The following is a 26038-nucleotide window of genomic DNA, read 5'->3' on the forward strand; positions in this document are numbered from 1 at the left end:
GAAATCTTTCAGCAGTGATGGCCTGAATGATTGTTGTCTTGAAAAGGATGACGTGCCACAAGCTCCTTGTGGTTAAGCCTCAATCCGAAGTTGATAGTGGAAATCTTGGTTCACTTTTGCAGTTGGGGAGTTTCAAAGTCACCTTGCAATTTCTCTGCTGCAGTGGTTAAAATATGTTATCAGCAGGGCTCCTGCTTAGCCAGAACTGTCTCACAGCTGTTCTGGCTAGAAAAGACCTTCTCTGGCTATTCTGCCTCTGTCTCTCCAAGAGATACCTTTTAAGGTGGGATCTTGTCAGGTTGGGGTGTCGGTCAGGTGACCAAGGGCTGTCTCCCTGGGGTGATTCATACAATGTTCCAGGAAATGGGAACCCCCATTGTAACATGATGGTGTCTGAATGTGTTCCATTTTGCTAAATAGGTGTTTATTTCACACCTGTTATTTTGGCTTTGGCCTTGGAGTCAGTCTGTCTGCAAAAGTCTTTGCTAGCTCCATTCCTGCAGATAGGAGTTGTTAGCATGGAATAGGCTGTTTTCCATTTCAATGTGTTATCCCCAAAGCTAATTCGGACATAGATAATGGGTATCGTCTTCAACGGATTAACATGTTTATTGACAGTATAACAGTGGTCACCTGGCCTCTAGTTCATCTTGCCTGTAGCACAAATGTGTCCTTTTTTTGTAGTTCAGTTCAACAGTTGACGTTTATTTCATAATTCCTCCAGTTTGTTGCATATTTCATCACTGTATCCTCCATGAGCGTGACATACAGAAGATAATAACACAGTGATGGAGGCTAGACATGGTGAGCGATGCACAAAGGAGGCAAGAGACAGCCTGATAATGATCTGCTTTCAGCCACCTTGATGTCTACTCAATAAAAATCCAACAAAGACTGACCTTTGTGCATGTATACTTCCGCCTCCTTTCCATCTGTGTTACCTGAATGCATTGTGCGCTAGTGTCCATGGGAAGGGATATGTTAATGAAATCTGCAGTCACATTGCCATGATAATGAGGGCCATGGTCACATTGGCACTGCACTAAGAGGTAGGGTGGAATTCAGAGGCTCACAATTAAGGCATGTTGGAACATGGTTTTCACACAATGATGACTAATGATTGGCACATTAGAGCATTTAATTACATTCCCCATAACATATTAGCGTCACCTATGATTTATCCATGGGTGGCTAGGTGATTTTCTTAATATGCTTGCAGGTGCTGCTACGTGGTGTGACCCCTGTGCTAACAGCTGTGCTGGAGGCAGGCTGCTGATCAGGATGCCACTTGGCCTGAGATGACTTTGGCGGCTGTCTTGTGGGTGCCTGAAGCCTGGAGGGCACCGGCTGCCTGAGGGTTTCCTGTACTGATGCAGGACTCTCCTCAGGCATTATGGCTGCTGGAGCTGGGCTCATTGTCTCCTGGTCCTTCTCTTGCCTTGCTGCTGCTGAGTTGAGCTCATGGCCAAGGTGATGGTGTGCAGTTCCTGCCACATCTGTGGAATCTGGCTAACCTTGTCGATGGGGGAAGCCATGTGTTCATATTCCTGAGACATAGCAGCACTCATGGCATGGATGGACTCCTCCATCATCTGCTCATGGCAGTTCCAAGCCTCTCGCATCTCAGTCAGATGTCGCCTTACTTCTCCCTGCAACTCCAGCATGCCCTGTGCTGTCGATAACAGAGGCTTGTCATCAGCCTGGGACTCAGCATGGGCCTGGTCACCCACAGTCTGAATGTCAGAGGCCTCGGTTGTCTCAGCCTCAACCAGCTGCTCAGGCGCATGTGCAGTGCTCTCATCAGCTTCTGATCCTGATTCTAAAGCCAATCGACTACCCACTGAGGTGAAAGTATCTGTGCTGGTGGAAGGTACAGGAGAGTCATCGGACGGTGCATCCTCTGAGTGGTCCTCCTCCTCAGAGGTTGATGAGTGTCGCCCTGCAAATGCAATCTCCAGCACTTGCCAACCTGCATGATAGAACAAAAACATGCTTGGGTTAGCCTGCACATGTCCCATTATGGCAAACATGTCTGAGGTGGCACGCCATCGTTAAATTATTTTTTGTTGAATCACTCACTTGCGCAGAGACCCCAGACTCCCCATCAGATATAGCAGGTCCACCTTGGCTCTCCGCTAGTTCTAAGGCCTTTATTCAGCCTGGCTGAAAGGATGTATGTGTGGGACACCAGTCCTGGCCACCTCCATCCTGTATGGGCCCTCTTCTCCTGCAAGAGGAAGGAGGTTGCCATGCTCATGGGAAGTGCAGCAGTGGAAATACAAAAGTAAACTGGAAAGTTATTAAAAAAGAAACAATTTAAAAGGCTGGTGCACTTGCCTTCAACAAGATGGAGGACAAAGTCACATGACATACACCTGCACTGTAATACACATGTCTGCTAGAACTAAAACTCGTTAATCCTGTCTGCACTGAAATTGTAAACAGCTCACAATACATGGATATAAGCTATCCACAAGAACGACCTAAAACAAATGCACTCACAGATGCCGTCTCCAGCTACAATCACTACAATAAAGTGTGAAAATACCTCATCTTATCAAAATAGACTGCCATCAGAGGCTATTGTATAGTCCTTCAGAACTGAAACCTACAGTCACATGGGTGAAACTAACACTTAATGAGTTTACCTTTTTTGGAGTATATCAGGATTTCAAGACATCAGCCAGAGAACTTCAGCCACAGTGAGAACATCGAATACCATCTTCAATTCCAACACAAGGCTGAGAGAGAGAGATCAATTCTAGCTAAGGCAGTTGAACTCTGCAGAGATAAGTTTGCAACCAACTGCAGTAGAGAAATAAGAGAGTGATTTTTAAACAACTCCTCCACCTGTAAAAATTGAACTAAGAAATACCAGCACTGTCTTCAAACGGAAATGTTAACTGCCAGAAGACTTTAACAGCCCAGAAAATGCAAGACAATCAGCAAACAGGCCTGCAACTTTAAAAGCTTACTTTCAAGAGGATCCCACAGGTTTTTCCTAAAAGCAGCAGGCTTTTACACCTTGAACTCATAATGCCTCTTACCTTTTACCTTCTATCTATCTTTTCTTGAGTGTGCATGTGAAAGTGAATGTGTGCGTGGATGGTGTTGCAATCATTTCAGGTGATTATTGTTCACTAAATATTTAATCTTCTGTTTCAAACCCACGGGAAAACCTGTCACAGTCTGTTTAAGTGGCAAACAAAGCACAGGGGCTGAAACACCAGTTTAACAAAAACACTATCAGCTGTCAGTTGGGAGGTGACAAGTAGAAACCAGCCACCCCATTACCCAACTGCTTGTAACAATGTTGAAATTATAAATTGGCATACGTTTTACCATGACTATTCTGCTACCATGGGCCTCTCATCACCAACTGGATGATGTGATGCATCTCATACTGACTCATGCTGTCATGGGATTTACTGGGGCTGAGTAATGAAAGAGGGTGGCTTGTTTCCCAGATGCAGACATGCATTTGTCATGATGATATTATAACCTCGCTGTCTTTTGGCACCCTCGCCATGTTGAACACTCTGTATTGCCATCCAAACCCCAGAAAGAAACTTTGGAACATAACACTCACCTTGGCTGAACACAAGAGGTCATTGACCCTCTTCCTGCACTGCACCCAGTTTTGTTGGGTACCCCACAGTTGCTAACCTCCTCTGCGATCTCCACCCAGGCTTGCTTGGTCAGGCGGGAGGACCTCTTCTTGCTATCACTGGGGAAGAGAACCTCTCGCCTTTCCCTTGCAGCCTGGAGGAGAATCAACAGGGGGGCATCACTGAAGCATGGGACCACCCTATGTCTGACTTCTGACATCCTCTCCTGTCTTCCTTGAGCAGGCGACGGGGGTGGTGATTGTTAAAGTTGACAGTGATGTGAACTTTAAAGTGCAACAGCTAAATGACTTTCTGTAGAATGCAAGGAAGGAGTGAATGCAGGCTGGCATGCTTTTAAAAATGGCACCAGCACTTGATTTGATATCAGCTGACGCCGTGATCGGCGTCTCGCCTGCTGCCCCCACCACATGCTTAGGGGTGACCGCTGCCTCCATTATGTTAAATGGTCGCCCACCATGATTACGGGGTGGTGGTTCATTAAATCCAACCCTTACTGTCTGTTTCTATCTCTCATACACATTAAGTCACTCTCATAATCTCTCACTCTAATACTGCCATGCCTTGTCTCTCTTTCCCTTACAAACACACAATCTGTCGCTGTCCCACAAACGGATTCCACCTAGATAGGTGGCACTGTTGTAAGGCTGTATATGATGACTTCTAAAACTGGTGGATAAGTGGAGCTGCGAGGAATGTAAACCATAAATTATGAAAACTTTCCTTCTCTCTTGATTTATCCTTCTCTAACGTACTCTCTCAGTCTAGTTCCCTCTTCCTCTACCTTGCTCTCATAGAATGGTTACAGCACAGAAGGTGGCCATTCAGCCTGTCATGTCCATGCCGGCTCTCTCCCAACAATTTCTCAGTCCTGGCCTTTTGCCTGTCCCCCAAAAGTTTTCTTCGGCCACTTCTCTCCTTGGCCTTGATGTTTCACCTCCCCCCACCCCCCACCAATATATCAGGCTCCAGTCACTGGTTCATTCATCATACTTTGTTTCTAAATAGCCCTATTAAGTCATAAGGCAATATGGTTCCTGACTCACAAGAGTGCTACATCACAGGACATATATCTATACATAAAATCTAGCTATCTTCAGGTCATACAACATCATCATCTTTACTATAATTTCACCTAAGCTGTAATGCCCAATTTGCACTAAGTTTGGTCACCAGGTAGCACAAGGAAAAAGAAATTAAGCATGATGAAACAACGCCAGTCATTGTAAAGAATAGCGTATATTCAACAATGCATTTACTCCATTATTTGTCTTTAATTTCCTGTCACTACTCAATGCATGCTGTAGATTCCATTTTTTTTCAAGCATGTTAGTTTCAAAACCTGCTGATTTTATTTTTTCTCCCATCCTGAAAACAATGGTTCTGATTTGAATATGTCCCACACTTGCTGGGGGGAGTTTTATGCTCTCCCTCACAGCGGGTTTGGAGGCAGGAACAGCATTTATTCAGGCGGGATGGTGGCGGGGGGGGGGGAAACCCCACCAACTTTCCGCCTCCACCCAAATTAAGTCCGGGGTGGGAAGGCCTGTGAACGACTTTCTCACCCTGCCAGCAATTGAGGCCCTTAAGTGGGCAATTAATGTTCAATTAAGGGCCCCATCCTGCCTCCACTGTTATTAGCCCAGCGGCGGTCGGGCCTCTCGCCACACGGGGAGCGTGCCAAGCAAACCCACATGGGTTGCTTGGCATCTCCAGGGGTGGGGGATTCCATCGTTAAAAGGCACTTAGCGCATGAATGAAGCAACTGGCATTGCGAAGGGGCCCGCTAAGAGCCACTCCCTGCCGTTGCTACCAAGCCCCCCTACACACTCTTCCCCCACAACCCCCACACCACGAAACCCCTCCCGCCCTGACTCACCTGTGGTCTCGATCCAGTGTTTCCAATGAGTCCAGTGCCGGTAGCAGCCACCACCTCCATGGTGGCACTGCTCAGTAAAAGAGCTGTTGGCCTCTGATTGGCTGACTTCTGTTGCTGGGGTCCTGAATCCCAGCAAAGGCCCACTGCTGTCCACTTAAGTGCCTAATTGGCACATAATCTGGCGGGCCTTCTCCAGAGGTGGCAACGCGGTGCTTTCGCCAGTACTTTTGCAGGTGGCCGAGACCCCCGTCGTCAGATAAAATCCCCGCCGCTGGGTGCCCTTCAATATTAGTATGAAATTTTTATGGTTGAATCACAATCATTTCACTGTGGAAAAAAGACATTTAAAAAAAAATTACTGCCCCACTTTAACTTGGCCATTAAAATTTGACCTTTAAAAACAAGCGTGTGTACAGTCTAAAGGTATCTGTTGAGGCTACGTCACAACGTTGCTTTCAGCAACACACAGGCCTCACTGCTAATATCCAATGGGGTAGATAAGCCAGTTCATTTTACACAGCCTGAATACAAAGTCAGAGATAACCAAAACCAAGAATAAATATGTGTAGTGCTGGGTGGCACAGTGAATATAAAACTCTGTGTTTTGTCGTTGATCTAGTTTATTAGTCATAATGTGGAGCTGTTTGATGTAAGGTTCTCAAATGAGGGCATGGAAAGAGGAAGATTTGGATTTATTCTTAACATAAGGAACTATTTCTAATTTTAATTAAATGGAGTGTAATGCACAGCTGGTAATAATTATAAGACAGATATCAAACACAGGAGAACCTCAAAAGTTTTAGCCATAAACCTGAACATTAGACAGGCCTTCTAATCACTCTTTTGCATTTTTTAAAAAGCAATATGTATGGGGCCGATTTTCCAATACCTTCCCTCTTGAAAATGTCTGTGACTGGACCATTTCTTACCAGTTTCTTCAAATGAGAACCAGGCCAAATACAATAAGTTAAGAGGGGAAGTGAAGAGGAAAATACGACTGGCAAAGAGTGAATATGAGAATAGAATGGCAGTTAATATAAAAGAGAACCCAAATATCTTCCACTGACATGTAAATAGTAAGCAGTTGTTAAGAGGCTGGGTGGGGCCTATTAGGGACAAAGAGGGTGATGTATGCTTAGAGGTGCAGGGCAAAGCTAAAATACATAATGAGTACTTTGTATTGGTGTTTACTAAGGAAGAGGATGCTGACAAAATATCGATAGAAGCAGAGATGGTAGAGATAATGGATGGGGTGAAAATTGATAAGCAGGATGTACTGGATAGGCTGGTTTTGCTTAGAATGGATAAGTCGCCTGGTCCAGATGGCTTGCATCCCAGATTGCTAAAGGAGGTGGGCATAGAGATAGTGGAAGGGCTTGCCATAATCTTCCAACCTTCCCCAGAAACAGGGAAAGTGCCAAAGGATTGGAGAGTGGTAAATGTGACATCCTTATTCAAGAAAGGGTGTAAGAACAGTCCTAGTAACTACAGGCCGGTCAGTTTTACATCTGTGATGGGTAAGATTTCAGAACCAATAATGAGAGAAAAAAATCAACAGTGACCCGGGTTCAGTTCTGGGTACTACCTATGCGAAGTTTGCAAGTTCTCCCTGTGACCGCGTGGGTTTCTGCCGGGTGCTCCGGTTTCCTTCCACAGCCAAAGACTTGCAGGTTGATAGGTAAATTGGCCATGGCAAATTGCCCCTAGTGTAGATAGGTGGTAGGAGAATTGAGGGAAGGTGGGGATGTGGTAGGGAATATGGGATTAATGTAGGATTAGTATAAATGGGTGGTTGTTGGTCGGCACAGACTCGGTGGGCCGAAGGGCCTGTTTCAGTGCTGTATCTCTAAATAAAAATAAAAAGAATAAAGACTTGGAGACGTTTGAGTTAATTAGGGAGAGCAGCACAGGTTTGTAAGAGCCAGATCATACTTGACTAATCAAGTTGATTTTTTGATGAAATAACAGAGAAGGTTGATGAAGGGAAAGCAATGGATGTTGTTTATATGGATTTTGAGAAAGCCTTTGACAAAGTATCACATAAAAGGCTGGTTAACACAGTTGAGGCTCAAGGAATAGGACAGTCAGCTTGGATAAAAAATTGGCTTATGGACAGAAAACAGCGAGTTGTGGTAAATGGTTGATTTTCAGACTGAAGGATGGTAGACAGTGGTGTTCCCCAAGGTTCAGTGCTACCCAAGGTTCAGTGCTAGGACCACTGTTTTTTTGATATACATAAATGACTTGGATGTTGGAATACAAAATAAAATTTCAAAAATAGCTGATGATACCAAATTCGGAGGTGTGAGACAGTGGGGATGATACCAATCAATGCAACAGAACATAGATAGGCCAGCAGAAAGGGCAGATAAGTGGCAGATGGAATATAATATCGACAAATGTGAAATGATGCATTTTGGCAAAAGGCATAGCGAGAGGCAATATAGACTTAATGGCACAGTTTTAAGGAGTGCACAGGGACAGAGGGACCCGGGGGTGCATATGCATCGATCTTTGAAGGTGGCTGTACATATTGAGAGAGTGGTTAGCAAAGCATATGGGATCTTGGGCTTCAAAAATAGAGGTATTGAGAACAAAAGCAGGGAGGTTATGGTGAAGCTTTATAAAGATCTGGTTAAGCCACAACTGGAGTATTGCATCCAGTTCTGGTTACCGCACTTTAAGAAGGATGTGAGGAGTCTTGCAAGGGTGCAGAGGAGATTTCCCAGAATGGTTCCAGGGAATGAGGGATTTTAGCTAAAACATTAGGTTGGAGAGCTGGGATTGTTCTCCTTGGTGCAAAGGAGAGTGAGGGGAGCTTTAATAAAGGTGTACAAGATTATGACAGGGTTGGATAGGGCAGACAAAGAAAAGCTGCTCCCATTAATTGAGGACTAGGGGACACAGATTTAAGATTTTGGACATGAGGTGCAGGAGGGATGTGAGGAAGAACTTTTTTTATGCAGCGAGTGGTAATGACCTGGAACTCGCTGTCTACGAGGGTGGTGAAAGCGGAGACGATGAATGATTTCAAAAGGAAATTGGATGGGCACTTGAGGGAAATAAACTTACAGGGCTATGGGGATAGAGTGGGGGAATGAGACTGATTGGATTATTCTACAGAGAGCTGACATGGATTCGATAGGCCGAATAGCCTCCTTCTGTGCCGTAATGACTCCCTGACTCTATGAAATAATTTCTTAATTTAAATTCCCTGATCTGAAGCAGGCGTTTGATGCCTGAAATCATGGTTTCCCATCACAGACATCTTGTTCAGGATGATAAATAGGGATTAGATATAAAAAAACAACTGCAGGGACACTGGATAGCTGATGTTACAGCCTACTGAGGACAAGACTTCAACTGATTTAGGAAAATTATGTTTTTTTTCCCCAGAGAATATTAATCCAAGTGCTCTGAGCAACATGAAGACTGGTCCTAATTAACTTTAACATTGTTCCAAACATCAGTGAGTGGACAGGCAATTATCACTAACGATTTAAATAAAAAGCCCAAATTGTTGCAATTTGTAAATTCTGAACAGCATGTGAAATGTGGGTGATGTGCTCTTATTGCCTACCTCTAATCATATAGTAAGTTCAACTTGCAAATTCTTCCCTAAAGACTGTTTTATATATGTATATATTGTTATACTATCTGTAAAGTGTTAAGAACTAATTAGCTAGGAGCTAGTTGCTATGTATAAGTGTTCCCGGGGGGGGGGGGCTTCATTCACGGCTGCACTGGGGAGTCATGTTGTATGTAACACAAGAACTAGTTCAACCAGGTTCTACAGCACAGGCAATGATGTTGAAATAAACAAGACTGACTCCAGCCTTTTCCAAGTTTAAAGTGTGATTCTATCCAACATCTGGGAACCAGAAACAACATAAAGATGAAACAGACTAACTGTTATAGAGGAACTTTACCCTGCTTCTGACAGACTTTGGCTGGCTGGTAGCTCACTACTCTGGGAGGTTAAATAAGTAGCGATGAATATAGGTAAAAGAATTTACACAAAGGAAGAGGTTTAGGGAGGACTAAAGTGCAGTGAACAGAGGATAGAGGGTTTGGGGAGCTGAGATGGTGATTGAAATCATCAGAAATGAGGAGTTGCTCAATGCAGAGGCAGGGGGAGAGAAGGAGGGAGGTCATCTCAGGGGAATCTCAGGATAGAGTTTGGGAGGACTGTACAAAATTAGTATTTTAAAAGAGGTGAAAGAGTTTCAAGATGAATGTTTTAATGTGTGTTACGACTGAGGTGGAAGGAGTGCACTGTTAATTCAATCCCACTTCTCCACAGGTCACAACATATCAATAAATTTTCCCACTTACCGAAACAATCAATTAGATCCTCTATTTGTCCCCAGAATAAAGCACACCAACCAGGTTTCTTTAATAAACAACAAAAAGTATCCATTTATTATAAACCAAGTCTTAACCAATAATTAAGTAAATATATAAGTGAATTGAAATATTAAAGCTCCGTATTTCTATCCTAGTCCTCACATACACACACTCATATACACAACCGGCTAACCAAAGAAAAAGGGTATTTGTTTCCAGCTGTTACAAAGAAATAGAAGGACTAAAAAAAAAACTTAGACTGAGAAGCGGATATGGAAGTCCTTTGTTTTTGGTGAGGTGTCCCAAAGTCAAATAGGAGGCTGCCACTAGGAATATTTCCAAGCGAGGCTGATGAACACTCTGTTTGGGTAGGCATTCAAACTACAGAAGGCTTCACATATGTCTTCCATCAGATGTGCAGCAACACAGGTTTTAGTTCTCACACATTTGATGTAAAGTCCTTTTTGAAGGCGCAAGGTTTCTGCAACCATTCAAGATTTCTTCAAAATGCAGGAGGCAACAGTACAACATCATATAGGCTTTTGCTTTTCAAGAGCAGGGATTCTTCAAAGAGAGGTAACAGTGTTTTCTTCTGATCCTGGCAGGTCCATATGCAGATTTCCAAATGCCTCCTTTAGTCCACAAACCAGCTCAAACAGTTCAAAGTGAAACCAGTTTTATTTCCAGGCAGGTCCTATGATAATCATAAATCCTGTCTTATCACAACACAAAAATAGCTCTTAAGTCAACCCCCCTGCTATGGTTACTTGAAATCACATGCTTTCCAGTAAAAACTTGTTTACTGGTCAACCTTTTATTCACCTTCCTTTTTAAAAATAACACTCAAAGTTCAGCCTCTTCAGTTTTAAAACATAGATTCCAGATGAATCAGTGACCACAATCCAACTATAATTTCTTAAAACATATTTTACACAGAAAAACAGAAGCACTAACTTAACATGTGCCGGATGATTGATGGTGGGGGTGGGGGGTTGGGGTGGGGGATGGTGCGCAGTAGGAGGAGACCCAAGTGTGACTTGGTGAGAATAGCCACCGTAGTAATACTGGATGATAATCTGGTGCTGATTCTTTGCCCCTGGTCCAACTTGGGTAAACTGACTTATACCCAAATTTAAACACTTTTTTTAAATGGGATTTAAAATCAGAGACAGATCCTCAATGAATATGTGAGCACTGGTGAATAATGGAAAAGGGTGGAAATGGATTCTGACAAAGCGAAATACTGAAAAATATCCATTAATAATGAATACAAATGATAATAGAAATATGTCACCTGAGATGAAGAGTAATTTTTCCTGCCTTTAAACAGTCTTTCACTGTGGCAACTCTTCCTCCCCCACACTCTCTCTCCCCCCATACTGTCTGCCTCTCATCCTCCCACCACTCTTCCAATACATCTAGAACCGTGCTGTGGTGGTGCTATGCCCAAGGGCAGGTTCTCTGCACTTTTTCTCCACCCAGGAGAGATGAACATGACTAGGGAAGAGGGTGTATGAGGTGGTTTCCCATTGCCTTCCTCAGACTGAAACAGGAATTAAACCAGTGCTGCTAATGTTGTTCTAAACCATTTAGCCAACTAAGCTACCCAGTCCCCGCAGCTAGTATATCCAAAAGATAATCAAATGACTGATTTCTAAATGTATAAGGAGAAGACTTACTCTAGGCAGTGTTTTTTTTGTTTCTAACAATGTGAGGGTTGTGAAGGCCAGCGATTATGAACAGGATATTTTAGAAGCAGGCAAAGATTACTCCAACAATCTATCCTTCCATCCCTCTTTCTTGAGAATCTAGTTGTCCCTTGGGTTTGCAACTGTGGAATTTAATTTATAACTGTCTCCAGCATCCCAAGATGTGTGCATATTGTCCCATACCCAAAATCTAACCACATCTCTTCTTTGGCCTCCTTGTCTGGAGAGACAATGGGTAAGCGCCTGGAGGTGGTCAGTGGTTTGTGAAGCAGCACCTGGAGTGGCTATAAAGGCCAAGTCTAACCACAACAGAAGTCAGATTTGGGGGAACTGTATTCTCCTTCGCTGTCTTGAATAAAGCCATGGGACTCCTTCCCAACCACCTGAGAGGCAGTCAGGCCCCAGCCTAATGCTTCATCTAGACCATAACACTTTCTACACTGCAGCACTCCCAAACAATAGCACTGCAAGCAAGATTCAAAACACAGTCAAGAAATAACTTTGAGTTTCAAAGAAAACAGCTAACCTCTCGGTCATCACTAAAAGCAGAAAATATAAACTGTTAGGACAACACAAGAGAATAATTTGCTGCGAGAAGGGTTTGAATATGTAAATGGAAACCCCAATGGATTTCAAGTCCAATGTATAGCCTCTTGCCCATCACAGCTACATGTGAATTGTATTGGACCCCAAGTCAGAATTTTGTTGTTTCTTAATTCTGCTCCATCATTCAATTCAAGCCATGTTTCAGACACAGAGGCAATTTTTTTCGTTAAAACTTTCAATATAGTATGCAGGATTCACACTCATGTCGATAAAGTAATATTACATTTTAGAAGTGTTTCAGTAATTCAATGACTCATTGTTAAGGGGACGTTGCAATTAGAGTCCTTTCATCAGCAGTGTTCGCTTCAGCCACTGGTCAAGAGAAAAAATGCACTTCATCAAGATTCCTGGGAGTAGACTGGAGACAGAAGATAGGAAATCATTCCCTGTCTCAATGATCTTTGGGGACTTCCAGCGGCCATTCTCTAGCATCAGTCAGAGGGCTCTGGTGCCAGATGTTAACAGTGCAGCTTCAGACCTACCACTCAGCAGCTGCATGCTTGTTTCCTCTCCTATATAGGCCAAAATGCAGGAAACACTTCTGGCCTGGATGGCTGGATTGCAAAATAACAGACCAGAATTATGTGTTTCTGCTGCTTGCTATTTATAGTTGCTACTACTGCTGCTATTGGTCAGAGGGTGTGAATGAAAAATGAGCACTGCGGGGGGGGGTTTCAGCTCACAATTGACACTGAAACATCGATGCCCTGTGACAATGGAACAAACACTAATTGTAACAAAGCTGTTCAAATATTGATGGTACTTTTACTATACTAGTCCAATAAATACTTTAACAGAAACAATTAAAAAAAATGTAGCTCCCTGAAATTTATCCAGATAAGCAACACAAACCAGAAAGGCTGCAGGTCCATGCTGGGTGAGCTGACCTCAGCTGGGACAACCATGGTGGTACCACAATTAGACACCTGTGGGGAAAAAAACAGCCAGGTTCCTGCTCCAGCTTACAGTCTAGTGACACTTGCTAAAAATGGATGTCAAGTGAGGACATTATTGAGCTGTGATATTCTCTGCAGTCAAATAACCTGCTGATATTGACTTTTAAAGGATCACCCATTTAAGACAGGGTAGCAGAGGCCACCTGTGGAAACAAACTCCAGCAAGGACTCAATACCTTCAGGAGAGATTACAAGAATACTGGTGGGAAAAAGAATATATTTTTAAACATTTTGGTCGGAATTTTACACCCCCCCCCCAAAGAGTGGGTTGGTGGCGGTGGGGGGCGTAAAATAGAGTGGAAGACTCGAGGGGCCCTTCCCAACCTGCTCCTGCCTCCGCCACCATTTTACACAGGGTGGCAGCGGCAAAAACCGGCCCACGCGTCCCAGGCCAATCAAGGCCCTTAAGTGGCCGGTTAACGGCCAGTTAAGGGCCTCTGCCCGCCACCATGGGGATCTTACCCTTGGCTGCTTGGGTGGCCCAGGCCTGAGAAAAATCGCCTGACGGCTTTCTGATGGCCTGGGGGGGATGCCCTATGATCAGGCACCCTGTACCCAAAGGAGGGCCGCCCACGATGTCCCAACCAGCTCCAACACCCAATACGACCCCCTTCCCCCAATCGCCCAATCGACCACCCTTGACTTGCCAGGGCCCGACCGATCACCCCCAGCGGGGCCCCAAAGACTTACCTTTTCCCAGGGCTGTCTTTCCTCTTCTGCTTGTTGACTCTGGAGTTGCAGTCCCAGCAGTAGCCACCGCTCTCGGTGGCACTACTGGGACTAAGAGCTGCCGGCCCGCATCTCCATTAGGCGGGACTTCCTGCCTCAATGAGGTGGAAGTCCTGCCGCAGAATAATTGAAGGCCTGGGGACCGTAAAATACGGTCCGGATCCCCAGGCCAGTCAGAGGCAGGTTTGCCACTGACTTCTCAGTCAGTGGACGGCTCCCACCCAACGAGGGTAAAATTCAGCCCTTTATTTTTGTTTATTCTATCTTTCCTTGTTTCCTCCTTATCTCTCTTCATTTTACATTTAATTATATGTATTTTCCTAACAATCTATTCTACCCTCTTTCCCCTTTGTTTACATTCAAATATTTTAATGGCTTTATCTTTTTTGCCTCACTCGTTCCATCATTCATAAATGAAAATATTAAAAGTGATGCCTAAGCTAATGGAATAGGCTCATTGTCTACTTAAATTGTAAAAGACTCCTCTACTACCCATGGCAATGATGGATGCAGAGGGTGAACAGGCATCTCTTCTGCCAGCACTGTAATTGCACAAATGGTGGAAACTACATCGCATTTATAACACACCTGGCCATATATGTTGGACACATTGTAAACACTGTTACTCCATGTTAGCTGTGGGCCCAAGTCCCAAAGTGCAGATACTGGAGCACGAAATCCAGGCCAACACTCTAGTGCATTACTGAGGGAGTGTTCCACCATTAGAGATGCTATCTTTCAGATGAGATATTAAACCAAGTCCTTGTCTGCCCTCTCAGATGGACATAAATGATCCCACAGCACTATTTAAAGAGGAAGGGAGTTCTCCCTGATGTCCTGGACAACAATTATTGCACAAGCAGCATCACCAAAATAGATCAGGTCATTATCACATGGTTGTTTGTGGGAGATTGCTGTGTGCAATTGGCTGCCGCATTTCCTGCATTATAACAGTAACTACACTTCAAAGATAGTTCATTGGCTGTAACACACTTTGGGACATCCTGATATCATGAAAGGCGCTACATAAATATAAGGTTTTTTTAACTTTTGGCAAAAATCTCCAGAAGTAGTTGATACAGTAGCTCCTGTTTTTACCACCTTTTTGCCAGGGTCCAGTGTAACCAGTGAAACATCTTAGTCCATAGGTCCAAGGCTCACTGTTTTGTAGCTGTACATGCAGCATCACCACTCACTGTACTGAACAACACAAAGAAAGACTGTGATTGACAGCAGAATAATGAACTGCAGGAGTTTAACAACTGCCAGATCCAGGATGCACAGTAGCCTAGATATAGGATAAAACACCTCCTCCTCCATCCCATCAGCTGGTCTCCATTTCTAGAAGTGATAGATTAGACAGAGGAAACAGTGAACCATGTGAATACTCAAGGGATAGCAGCAGCTGAAAAGGCCCAGCTGGGGAGTTAATAATTAATGGTTGAGAGCGACTTGCCTGGTCGGAGTTCATTTGAATCTCATTTAAAATAACTAAATACTTCATCAAATGAGCAGGAAGTCTGGCTTTAATTGACAATGTATCACAAGTCAGCCACGTGGGGAATGGAAGCCCTCAGCAGATGCAAGAGCCCTTTTTTCCCCCTTTGCACGCATGGGTTCTACTCAGTGTGAAAGAATGCATCCAGCATAAGCTCCTTAGCACTAAAATGTTTTAATATTCATACAACGTAACTTAGAAATCTAGCAGCAGCTGACCAAGAGTTTCAAATAAAGTTTGCATAGCACCAAAGAAAGCCACAATTTAAACAAAGTCTTGAATTTTGGTCTATAGAAAGCAGTTACACTGGAGCAGCTTGTCATAATTTAAACTGCAGCTATAAGCAAACTCTTATAAAACATAAAATTGTGGTAGAAATTGTAGGGATTTTCCCTCTTGCAGGGCTATTGTGATGTGTATATCTATTAATACTCTATTATGTTGTCAAATCGGATTGTTGACTCTTTGAACAATTTCACAATCACCGTGCCAAACTGAAATGAAAGCCCTTGGTCTACAGGGCCTGTATATTGCTTTTACCTATCCAATATCTAGGTCACTTTGTGTCATGTCCAGGGATTTAACAGAATACCCTTGTACTCGACTTAAAAATTCATTCTGGGGATATGTGCGCACCTGAAAAGCTGACACTCATTGCCCATCCCTAGTTGCCCTGAGAAAGTGGGGGTGGGATGCCTTTTTGAACTCCTGCAGTTCATGTGATGAAGCTACTCCCACAATGATGTTAGATAGGGAGTTCCAGGAATTTGACCCAGCGATGAAGAAGGAACAGCAATATATGTCCAATTTGGGGTGGTGTGAGACTTGGAGGGAAACTTGGAGGTGGTGGTAATCCAATGCCCTTGTCCATCTAGGTTGTATAGGTCGAAAGTTTGGGAGGCGCTGTCGAATCAGCATTGGCAAGTTGCCACAGTGCATTTTGTAGATGGTACACACTGCAGCCATGGTATGCCAGTAGTGGAGGAAGTAGATGTTTAAGGTGGGCTGCCGATCAAGTAGACTATTTTGTCCTGGATGATGTCGAGCTTCTTGAGTGTTATTGCAGTTACATTCATTCATGCAAGTGGAGAGTATTCTATCATACTCCTGACTTGTGAGTTGTAGAAAGAAGATGGACAGGCTTTGGGAGTCAGGAGGTGAGATACTTTCTGCAAAATATCTAGCCTCTGACCTGCTGTAGTAGCCACAGTAATTTTTTTATTCATTCATGGGATGTGGGCATCGCTGTCTAGGCCAGCATTTATTGTCCATCCCTAATTGCCCTTGAGAAGGTGGTGGTGAGCTGCCTTCTTGAATCGCTGCAGTCCATGGGAGGTAGGTGCACCCATAGTGCTGTTAGGAAGGGAGTTCCAGGATTTTGACCCAGCGGCAGTGAAGGAACGGCAATATAGTTCCAAGTCAAGATGGTGTGTGACTTGGAGGAGAACTTGCAGGTGGTGGTGTTCCCATGCATTTGTTGCCCTTGTCCTTCTAGTTGGTAGAGGTCGCGGGTTTGGAAGGTGCTGTCTAGGGAGCCTTAGTGCATTGCTGCTGTGCATCTTGTAGATGGTACACACTGCTGCCATTGTGCGTCAGTGGTGGAGGGAGTGAATGTTTGTGGATGGGGTGCCAATCAAGCGGGTTGCTTTGTCCTGGATGGTGTCAAGCTTCTTGAGTGTTGTCGGAGCTGCACCCATCCAGGCAAGTGGAGAGTATTCCATCACACTCCTGACTTGTGCCTTGTAGATGGTGGACAGGCTCTGGGGAGTCAGCAGGTGAGTTACTCGCCGTAGGATTCCTAGCCTCTGAGCTGCTGTTGTAGCCACGATATTTATATAGCAACTCCAATTCAGTTTCTGGTCAATGGTAGCCCCTAGGATGTTGATAATGGGGGATTCATCGATGGTAATGCCATTGAATGTCAAGGGGAGATGGTTAGATTCTCTCTTATTGGAGATGGTCATTGGCTGGCACTTGTGTGGCGCGAATGTTACTTGCCACTCATCAGCCCAAGCCTGAATATTGTCCAGGTCCTGCCGCATTTCTACACGGACTGCTTCAGTATCTGAGGAGTCGCGAACGGTACTGAACATTGTGCAATCATCAGCAAATATCCCCACTTCTGACCTTATGATTGAAGGAAGGTCATTGATGAAGCAGCTGAAGATGATTGGGCCTAGGACACTACCCTGAGGAACTACTGCAGTGATGTCCTGGAGCTGAGATGATTGACCTCCAACAACCACAACCATCGTCCTTTGCGCGAGGTATGACTCCAACCAGCAGAGAGTTTTCCCCCTGATTCCCATTGACTTCAGTTTTGCTAGGGCTCCTTGATGCCATACTCGGTCAATTGCTGCCTTGATGTCAAGGATGACTCTGACCTTGATGACTCTGACCTCACCTCTTGAGTTCAGCTCTTTTGTCCATGTTTGAACCAAGGCTGTAATGAGGTTAGGAACTGAGTGTTACTGAGCAGGTTATTGCTAAGCAAGTGCCGCATGATGGCACTGTTGATGACACCTTCCATCACTTTACTGATAATTGAGAGTAGGCAGATGGGGGTGGTAATTGGCCGGGTTGGACTTGTCCTGCTTTTTGTATACAGGACATACATAGGCAATTTTCCACATTACAGGGTAGATGCCAGTGCTGTAGCTGTACTGAAACAGCTTGGCTAGGGGCACAGCAAGTTCTGGAACACAGGTCTTCAGTACTATTACCGGAATATTGTCAGGGCCCATAGCCTTTGCAGTATCCAATGCCTTCAGTCATTTCTTGATATCACACGGAGTGAATTGAATTGGCTGAAGTCTGGCATCTGTGATGCTGGGGACTTCAGGAGGAGGCCGAGATGGATCATCAACTTGGCACTTCTGGCTGAAGATTGTTGCAAATGCTTCAGCCTTATCTTTCGCGCTGATGTGCTGGGCTCCCCCATCATTGAGGATGGGGATATATGTGGAGCCACCCTCAGTGCTTCCTCCAAGTGGTGTTCAACATGGAGCAGTACTGACTCATTAGCTGAGGGAGGGTGGTAGATGGTAATCAGCAGGAGGTTTCCTTGCCCATGTTTGACCTGATGCCATGAGACTTCATGGGGTCTGGAGTCGATGTTGAGGACTCCCAGGGCAACTCCCTCCCTACTGTATACCATTGTGCCGCCACCTCTGCTGGGTCTGTCCTGCCGGTGTGACAGGACATACCCGGGGATGGTGATGGCAGTGTCTGGGACATTGTCAGGTATGATTCCTTGAGTATGACTATATCAGGCTGTTGCTTGACTGGGACAGTTCTCATAACTTTGGCACAAGCCACCAGATGTTAGTAAGGAGGACTTTGCAGGGTCGACAGGGCTGGGTTTGCCGTTGTCGTTTCCGGTACCTAGATCGATGCCGTCCTGTTTCATTCTTTTTTATTGACTTTGTAGCGGTTAGATACAACTGAGTGGCTTGCTAGGCCATTTGAGAGGGCATTTAAGAGTCAACCACATAGCTGTGAGTCTGGTGTCACATGTAGGCTAGACCAGGTAAGGACAGCAGATTTCCTTCTCTAAAGGACATTAGTGAACCAAATGGGTTTTTACAACAATCGACAATGATTTCATGGCCATCATTAAACTAATTTTTAATTTCAGATTTATTAAATCCAAATTCCACCTCTGCTGTGGTGGGATTTGAACCCATACCCCCAGAGCAATACCCTGGGTCTCTAGGTTACTAGTCCAGTGACAATATCACTATGCCACCACCTGGTGTCTGGTCCTGCTGGTGTCTGGTCAATGGTGACCCCCGAGGATGTTGATGGTGGGGGATTCAACAATGGTAATGCCGTTGAATATCATGGGGAAGATGGTTGATTCTCTCTTGTTGGAGATGGTCATTGCCTGGCACTTGGGAAGCACGAATAGTACTTGCACTTATCAGCCCAAGCCTGGGTGCTGTCCAACTCTTGCTGCTTGTGCGCATGGGCTGCTTCTGAGGAATTATGAATGGAGCTCAACACTGTGCAACCATCAGCAAACATTCCCATCTCTGGTCCTATGATGGAGGGAAGGAGGTCATTGATGAAGCAGCTGCAGTGTGTTTGCCCCAAGACACCATCCTGAGGAACTCCTGCAGTGATTGGCTGGGACTGAGATGATTGGCTTCCAACAACAACAACCATCTCCCTTTGGCTAACTGGTTATAACCCATGCCCTGATCTGATCTTCCTAGACTTCAGAAGGCTGTAGAATAAACACTTCATTAAAATATAGTATCGGCATTAGCTGCCAAACCAATTTACTTTCAGAATATTTCCTTGTTTGGTTAGTAATTATTGATAACTACTACATCTCATCTTGTAATTGCAAACTTGCACCTCAGAACCGAGAATCCCTAATATAAAAGGAGATTAAAGAGCAGCTAATATGGTTGCATTTCGCCTTCACAGTACAGTGGCTAATGTTCATCAAAAATCATAGCATTTTTAGAATATGAAGCAGGTTGAAGGTTACAAGGATCAAATAACAAAAATCAGGATTGTTCCTGGTGAGTATCCTGAAGAAAAAGAAGGAACAACTGCTTACATCATTTCTCCAACGTTTCTCTGGTCTTCTGACAGAGTTACAGTGGGTGATCTGAAGCAGCTCCCAGGCATTCTCCAATCTGAAAAATTCAGCTCGCACACCCAAATATAACATCCACTTCCATACATGTTTGAATTCAATCATTTGCTCTCTCTTTAAATATTGAATTCAATCTGCCCAGAATGTTCCTGCCATTGTTGACCTTTTTATACAGGTAATTGATCACAAGGTGTATTCCCAGCAATCTATCATCAGCTGGTAGTTACATGCAGCACACTTTCCAGCAGGAATCACTGGATACTGATCCAGAGCCAGAACAGTGACCTTGCCTGAGGCCAGTGGTAGTACTATTTCCTTGGACGAAATCAGCTAACTCAGTAAAGACCAAGAATCAAACCTTTTATTGTTTGTGTCTCACAGATCTTTTTTCTCAATAATAATGCTGAGCTGCAAGCATTCCTTTTGGATCAATAAGATGTGGAATATACAAAAACTACTCAGAATCGATGCTACAAACTGTCTCCCAAAATTAATCCGTGTGGGTTTCCTGCCTCCGTTGGCATGACATTAGCAAGACAACAAAGAGCTGGCAGAGGGTTGCAAGGCAGTAATTCAGGCAAGTCGGAATGACGATGATGTCATAAGCCAGGAACACAAAGCTCAAGCTGTTTATAAACTTCATCACAGCCCGTGACTGAATTACTGTCTCATAACTAATTGCCAGCTGTTTGTTATTCTTTATAATATATATAGTTTATTTTTAACATGTTTAATAGCTCTTATTTTTATGTGGCATACAGTAAGAGCATAGCATGATGTACACATTAGGCTGGTAGCATATTCCATGGCAACTATTTTATACAAAATGTCCAGGACGGTGAATACTTTTGTTTGGGTCATTTAACAGTTGGCTAGCTTACCAATTCCTTTCTCCTTTCTCCAACTCCATTTACTATATACTCTCTGCCCTGCGACCAATACTGAGCATCTTCTACTCCTATCACCATATTTCATTCTTGGTGGGTCACATCTTCTATTCCCACTACATTTATTACATTTGTTGGGATTGTCCTTCTGTTGCCAATCAGCGTAAAGTTACATAACACAAAGAATTGGTGATAAAACTATTCTGATAATAACGATACTTTGTATTAGGACAGGATGGAACAGTGCTGTGGGAGGATATTTTACAGACACTCACAAAGATAACTTGCGGGGCTAAATTTGATAGCCCCGAAAATGGGTGTGGGGATCATGATGTGCAATCCACCTATGCCTGGTAATTGCAATGCGGGCAGCATGCCAACTTCATTGTGCTTGCTCAGTTCAATGATTTCGGTGTTCAGCCAGTGCTAACAATTGGATTGGCTGGACACAACAGCAAGAGGCCAATGTCATGAGTGGCTAGCAACACTTCAAGCTAGGTTGCACTCCTTAAAGGGGAAGTGCATTGTGGCTGGAGCAGGTGCTGGTAGTCATGCAGGAAGTGAATCTGACTGGGAAACACTGGGGAATGGCACGAGGTGGGAGAGAGTGGGCTCCAACGTTTTGAAACGTGGTACTAGAGGCCTTGGTGGAGGAGGTAGAAAGGTGGTGAGATGTCCTACATTTGCAGGATGGCAGGAGGGCCTCCAAATACACGCTCAGAAGGTAGTGGAGTCGATAGCTATGGAGGTCAGTGCCAGGAGTCAAACACCGAGGACATGAGTGGTCAGGGTCAGTGAATGCATCTTCAAATGCCATATCCTACCAACTGCACAATTCACCACACCCCTAGCACTCACCTACCAACAATATCAATTGGGACACATAACTAACATTCATACACTTCATCACACCCTCACACATTTAGCACTGCTACAAGCCTCATATGCACAGCTCACAGCTTGCACACACAGCCAGCTATTCAACTATAACAGCCACATCCCCCAGACATATTACACCCAACAGTCATCGACACGCTTCTTGCAGAACAAGGTGGCGCACAACCGGAGGTAGCATGATCTAACCGGAGAGAGATAGGCGCAGCTGCACGTCCTCACCACCATGGAGGAGATGGTGCTTGCCATCATTGGGATGCTCATTGCTGAGACCTTGGCCACTGGCGGGGCTGAAGCCATCGAAGATGACAGTATCCTCATACCTAATCCTCCTTCTCATATCCCACACTCTCTTTTCTGATTTACAAGCTGCAGATGGCGTAAGCATGCCCCTCTTACTCCACCTCCCCCCCCCAACCCCGCACAACCTTACCCTTGAGCCTTTCGCCTGGACAGAGAGTAGAGGAACAGCAGAAAGACAGTGATAATGTAGACACACCATCACCCGATTTCCCACTCAGCCACCAGCTCAGAAAATGATCCTGTGTGCATGCGGTGAGACACCAGGCACAAGTGGGCTGCAGCCAGGGCAGGAGGCAAGGGTAGTACAGATACCAGCTCGTCAGTGGGTGAGGGTGCACGAGAGATCTGCAGCAGAGGACTCAGATAAGCATTTCAATGGGGCAGGCTACAGAAGGATGCTGGCAGGTATGCACACTGAAATGCTTGGTGCATTGGCAAGTTTGCCATCAATGACAAGGAACATGGAGGAGTCCAGTACCAACTTGGCACAGGGCTTTAAACAGAGCTTGGAGCCCATCCTTTCCAGCATAAAGTGGTGGCCAACTCCGTTTGCACACTTGTGAACCCAACCATGATGCAGTGTCTGATAGCCCATGTTGCAGCTTCCATTGCAGCACAAGCAGCAGCCAACCAAAGTCTGAGTGCTGCAGTGGAAACTCAGTCTGAGGTCGTGCAAGATCAGCTTGCTGCCAGGCAAGCTCAGACTGCTACCATCATGGCTATGGATTACAGTGAGTAAAGGGGCTCACAGCAGTCCAGCCATCTCCCCTCCAACAGATTACTAGAATTAGAGGCCTGCTACCCGACCCGAACCCGACGGGACCCAACGACATGCGTCGGGTTCGGGTTGGGTCGGGCCCATCTTCCGGGGCCGGCTTTCAGGCTCGGGTGGGGTCGGGCTGAGTCCAGATCGAGTCAGGTCGGGTCGGGCCGGACACACACGGTAAGTGCTCTGCTGGTAAGTATTAAAAATTTTAAAAACCTACCCGAGCTGGGAGTCCAGGACTAAACTGACTCTGCGCAGTGATCGAGTGATGTCACAATGACGTCTCGCGCATGCGCTGCAACTTCTTGCAGGTTCGATGTCCGGAAGGTAAGTAAACAGATGGTCGGGTCGGGCCGAGTAGTGGCAGGTTCGGGTTGGGTCGGGCTCTGGCCCACTGTGGTTCGTTCGGGTTCAGGTCGGGTTCTTTTTCCCGACCTAAAGCAGGCCTCTAACTAGGATTGCTGCGGCACTGTCCAAGGGATTGGCAGTGGTTTCATCGAGCACAAACCTGCTGTGCTGTCTCCAGAAGACAAGTATTCATACTCCCTCCCCTGCCACCCTTGTTGTTGCCCGCCAGCCAGGCAGCCCGGACTGCTACCCTAGCTGAGATGGTGCTGTCCACAGCCAGGCCTTCTAGGCCCAAAGCTACTTGAGGTCTTCCTCAAAGGCCATCTGCAGTCTCCCCCACTGAAAGTCAGCAGACTTCCACCAGCCACGCTGCAGCCAATGGGGTAGCACTGAGTAGAAGCACTAGGAAGGCAAAGCACCTGGAAGACGGTCACTAAGGGAATGCAGAAAGGTGATTAGTTGACATTTGTATGCAATATGGCATTATTTCATTTATAAACTTGGTTTGGAGTGTGATGGCTTTTATTTTTGCACTATGGCCAAGCAGATGCTGTGATGGTCCGTGAGAGAGGGAAGATAAGCTATGGGGCTGCTGGTGAATGGAGAATTGGGGTTGCGTTTACAGTTATCACACTCAGTTGAGTTTTTCACAGACAGCCCAGCCAGGAAGGGTCTGTGCAGGTTGTCTCCTCCCTTCCTCTTTCTCATGCTGCTGCTTCTCAGCTGCTCGCCGTATAGCTGGATGCAAGGGCTGTCTCCTCATAATGCCCAGATTGTGCAGCGGTCCACACAGTGGAACATTGTTTAAGCACTCCAATGGTCTGCTTGATCATATTTCATGTGGCAACATGACTTTTATTGAACACATGCGATGCACATGTGCATGGATTGCTATGTGGTCAGACCTCGTCACCCGTAGCTACCCTTTGGTTTGCCTGGTGGCTTAAATGCAGATGGCATAGCGGACAGCCACAGAATGAAGGCATCATAACTGCTACCAGGATACTGGGCATTTACCTGCATGATTAGCTGCCTATAATCACACATCAGCTGAATGTTGAAGGAGTGGAATCCCTTTCGGTTTGGTGTAGGGAAGAGTTGACATGAAGAGCAGGGTTTTAGGCCCACGTGGCAGGTAGCCAATTGTTAAGCCCACTTAAAGGAAGTCAACTGGGATTTTTCAATTGGCCTCCAGTTTCCCGCACTTTCAGGCAGACCAGGGATCCAGTGCTCCAAGCAGGCCTAGATGCCCTTCCTGTCTGAGTGTGGGTGCAGTCATAGGCCACCACCTTGCCCGACCACAGTGGTGACCCAGCCATCAAAATCCCAATGAGTGACTGTTTTGCGCCCCGTAGGGAAAATCCAGCCTGAGGTGTCTGCAAAGCAACGTGCACCATGGAGAAGCCTGCAATCATAGCGAAGCTGTGTGTCAGCTCCGTCTGCTGGTTTCTGGCAAGAGAAATGAAATTTAGTCAGCTCTCATTGAATACAGTGACATCCCTTATGCAACAGTGGACGGCAAACTGCGAAATGTTGCAAATATCTCCAGCTCCAACATGGAAGGAGTCGGACACATACAAGTTCATCACCACGGTGACCTTTAATGCCACTAACAATGCCATCCTTGCCCTACTCTGAAGTTGCAGTTGTGGCTGCAGCAAGTGGCAGATTTCAGTGAAGACTTCCTTGCTGAAGCACAGAGTTCACGTGTTGTTCCCCACTGGGGCTCAGGTAGAAGAATTGCTCCCTGAACACCCTGGGCAGATGTGGTCTCCTGCTGATATCCCTCCTCTCCCTCACTTTTCCAGTAGCTTGTCCTGCTCTGCTATTCTCCAAGTCTATTCTAAGGGAAAGGCCTACTAGTGCTTGGAGCAACTGGTTTGTGCAGAAGCCTTGGAGTCCACAACTGCCACATCACCCCCTGTAGACTTTTGCAACTTGAAATAACTATAGAAAGCACTAAACACGCAGGGAGGAATTTTATGGGCCCTGCAAGAGCAGGGTGATTTAATTAGGCGTGAGCTGATATTTTGATTTGTCAAAGGCATTTTTTTTGTGAGATTAAGTCAGTGGCATGTTAAAGGCAAGTCGGGATTTACCCCATCCTGTGGCGGATCCCAGCTTTCCATATATTTGCATAGCATGAATACTCATTACTTAATAGATATTTCAAATTAAGTCCCACCTGCCACATTAAGTCAGTGGTGAACGGGAATCTTGTGGCACCCGATTTACATTTGTTTTAAGGTGGTGTGCACTAGTTGGCTTTGTGAAGTTGTGTCTGAGGTCAGTGGTTTTATTTCCTGAACTCTTTGGCACAAAGAAGGCCAACATTGGAATAGATGTTTGGCTCCAGTCTCAGGACCAGCAAGGGCGATTGCTTTGTGGTGGTGGCATGGAAGGGATGCGGGAGGAGGTACAGGGTTGGGTATTGGGTGGGGGGAGGTGCGGGGGAGGGTATGGTATAGCGTTCAGGGTGTGTACTGGGTGTTTTCTTTACTGCTGTTGGGTGGGAATTCCAGAGCTTAGGGCCTCGGCAGCTGAAAGCACTGCCGCCAATGATGGAGTGATTAAAATAGGGAATGCACAAGAGGCTAGAGTTGCAGTAGAGAAAAGATCTGGGAGCATTGTAGGTCTGGAGGTGTTTACAGAGAAAGGGAGTATAAAAATACAAATATTAGTAGAAAATCAGAATTCACTCCATTGTTAATATCTATAATCTATGGAGATTTAACCTAAAGAGAGAGCAGGAAGGAAGGAAAGAATGTGGAAGCAGAAAGTTAACATAAATATATTTTGCACATCTATGGCATTCCAATTAGTTGTATGTTCTGTCATGCTCAATGATGTGAAGTTCTGACTGGTATTACCCTGCCATATT

The sequence above is a fragment of the Heterodontus francisci genome, chromosome 18 (assembly GCF_036365525.1).
Source record: "Heterodontus francisci isolate sHetFra1 chromosome 18, sHetFra1.hap1, whole genome shotgun sequence".
NCBI lineage: Eukaryota > Metazoa > Chordata > Chondrichthyes > Heterodontiformes > Heterodontidae > Heterodontus > Heterodontus francisci.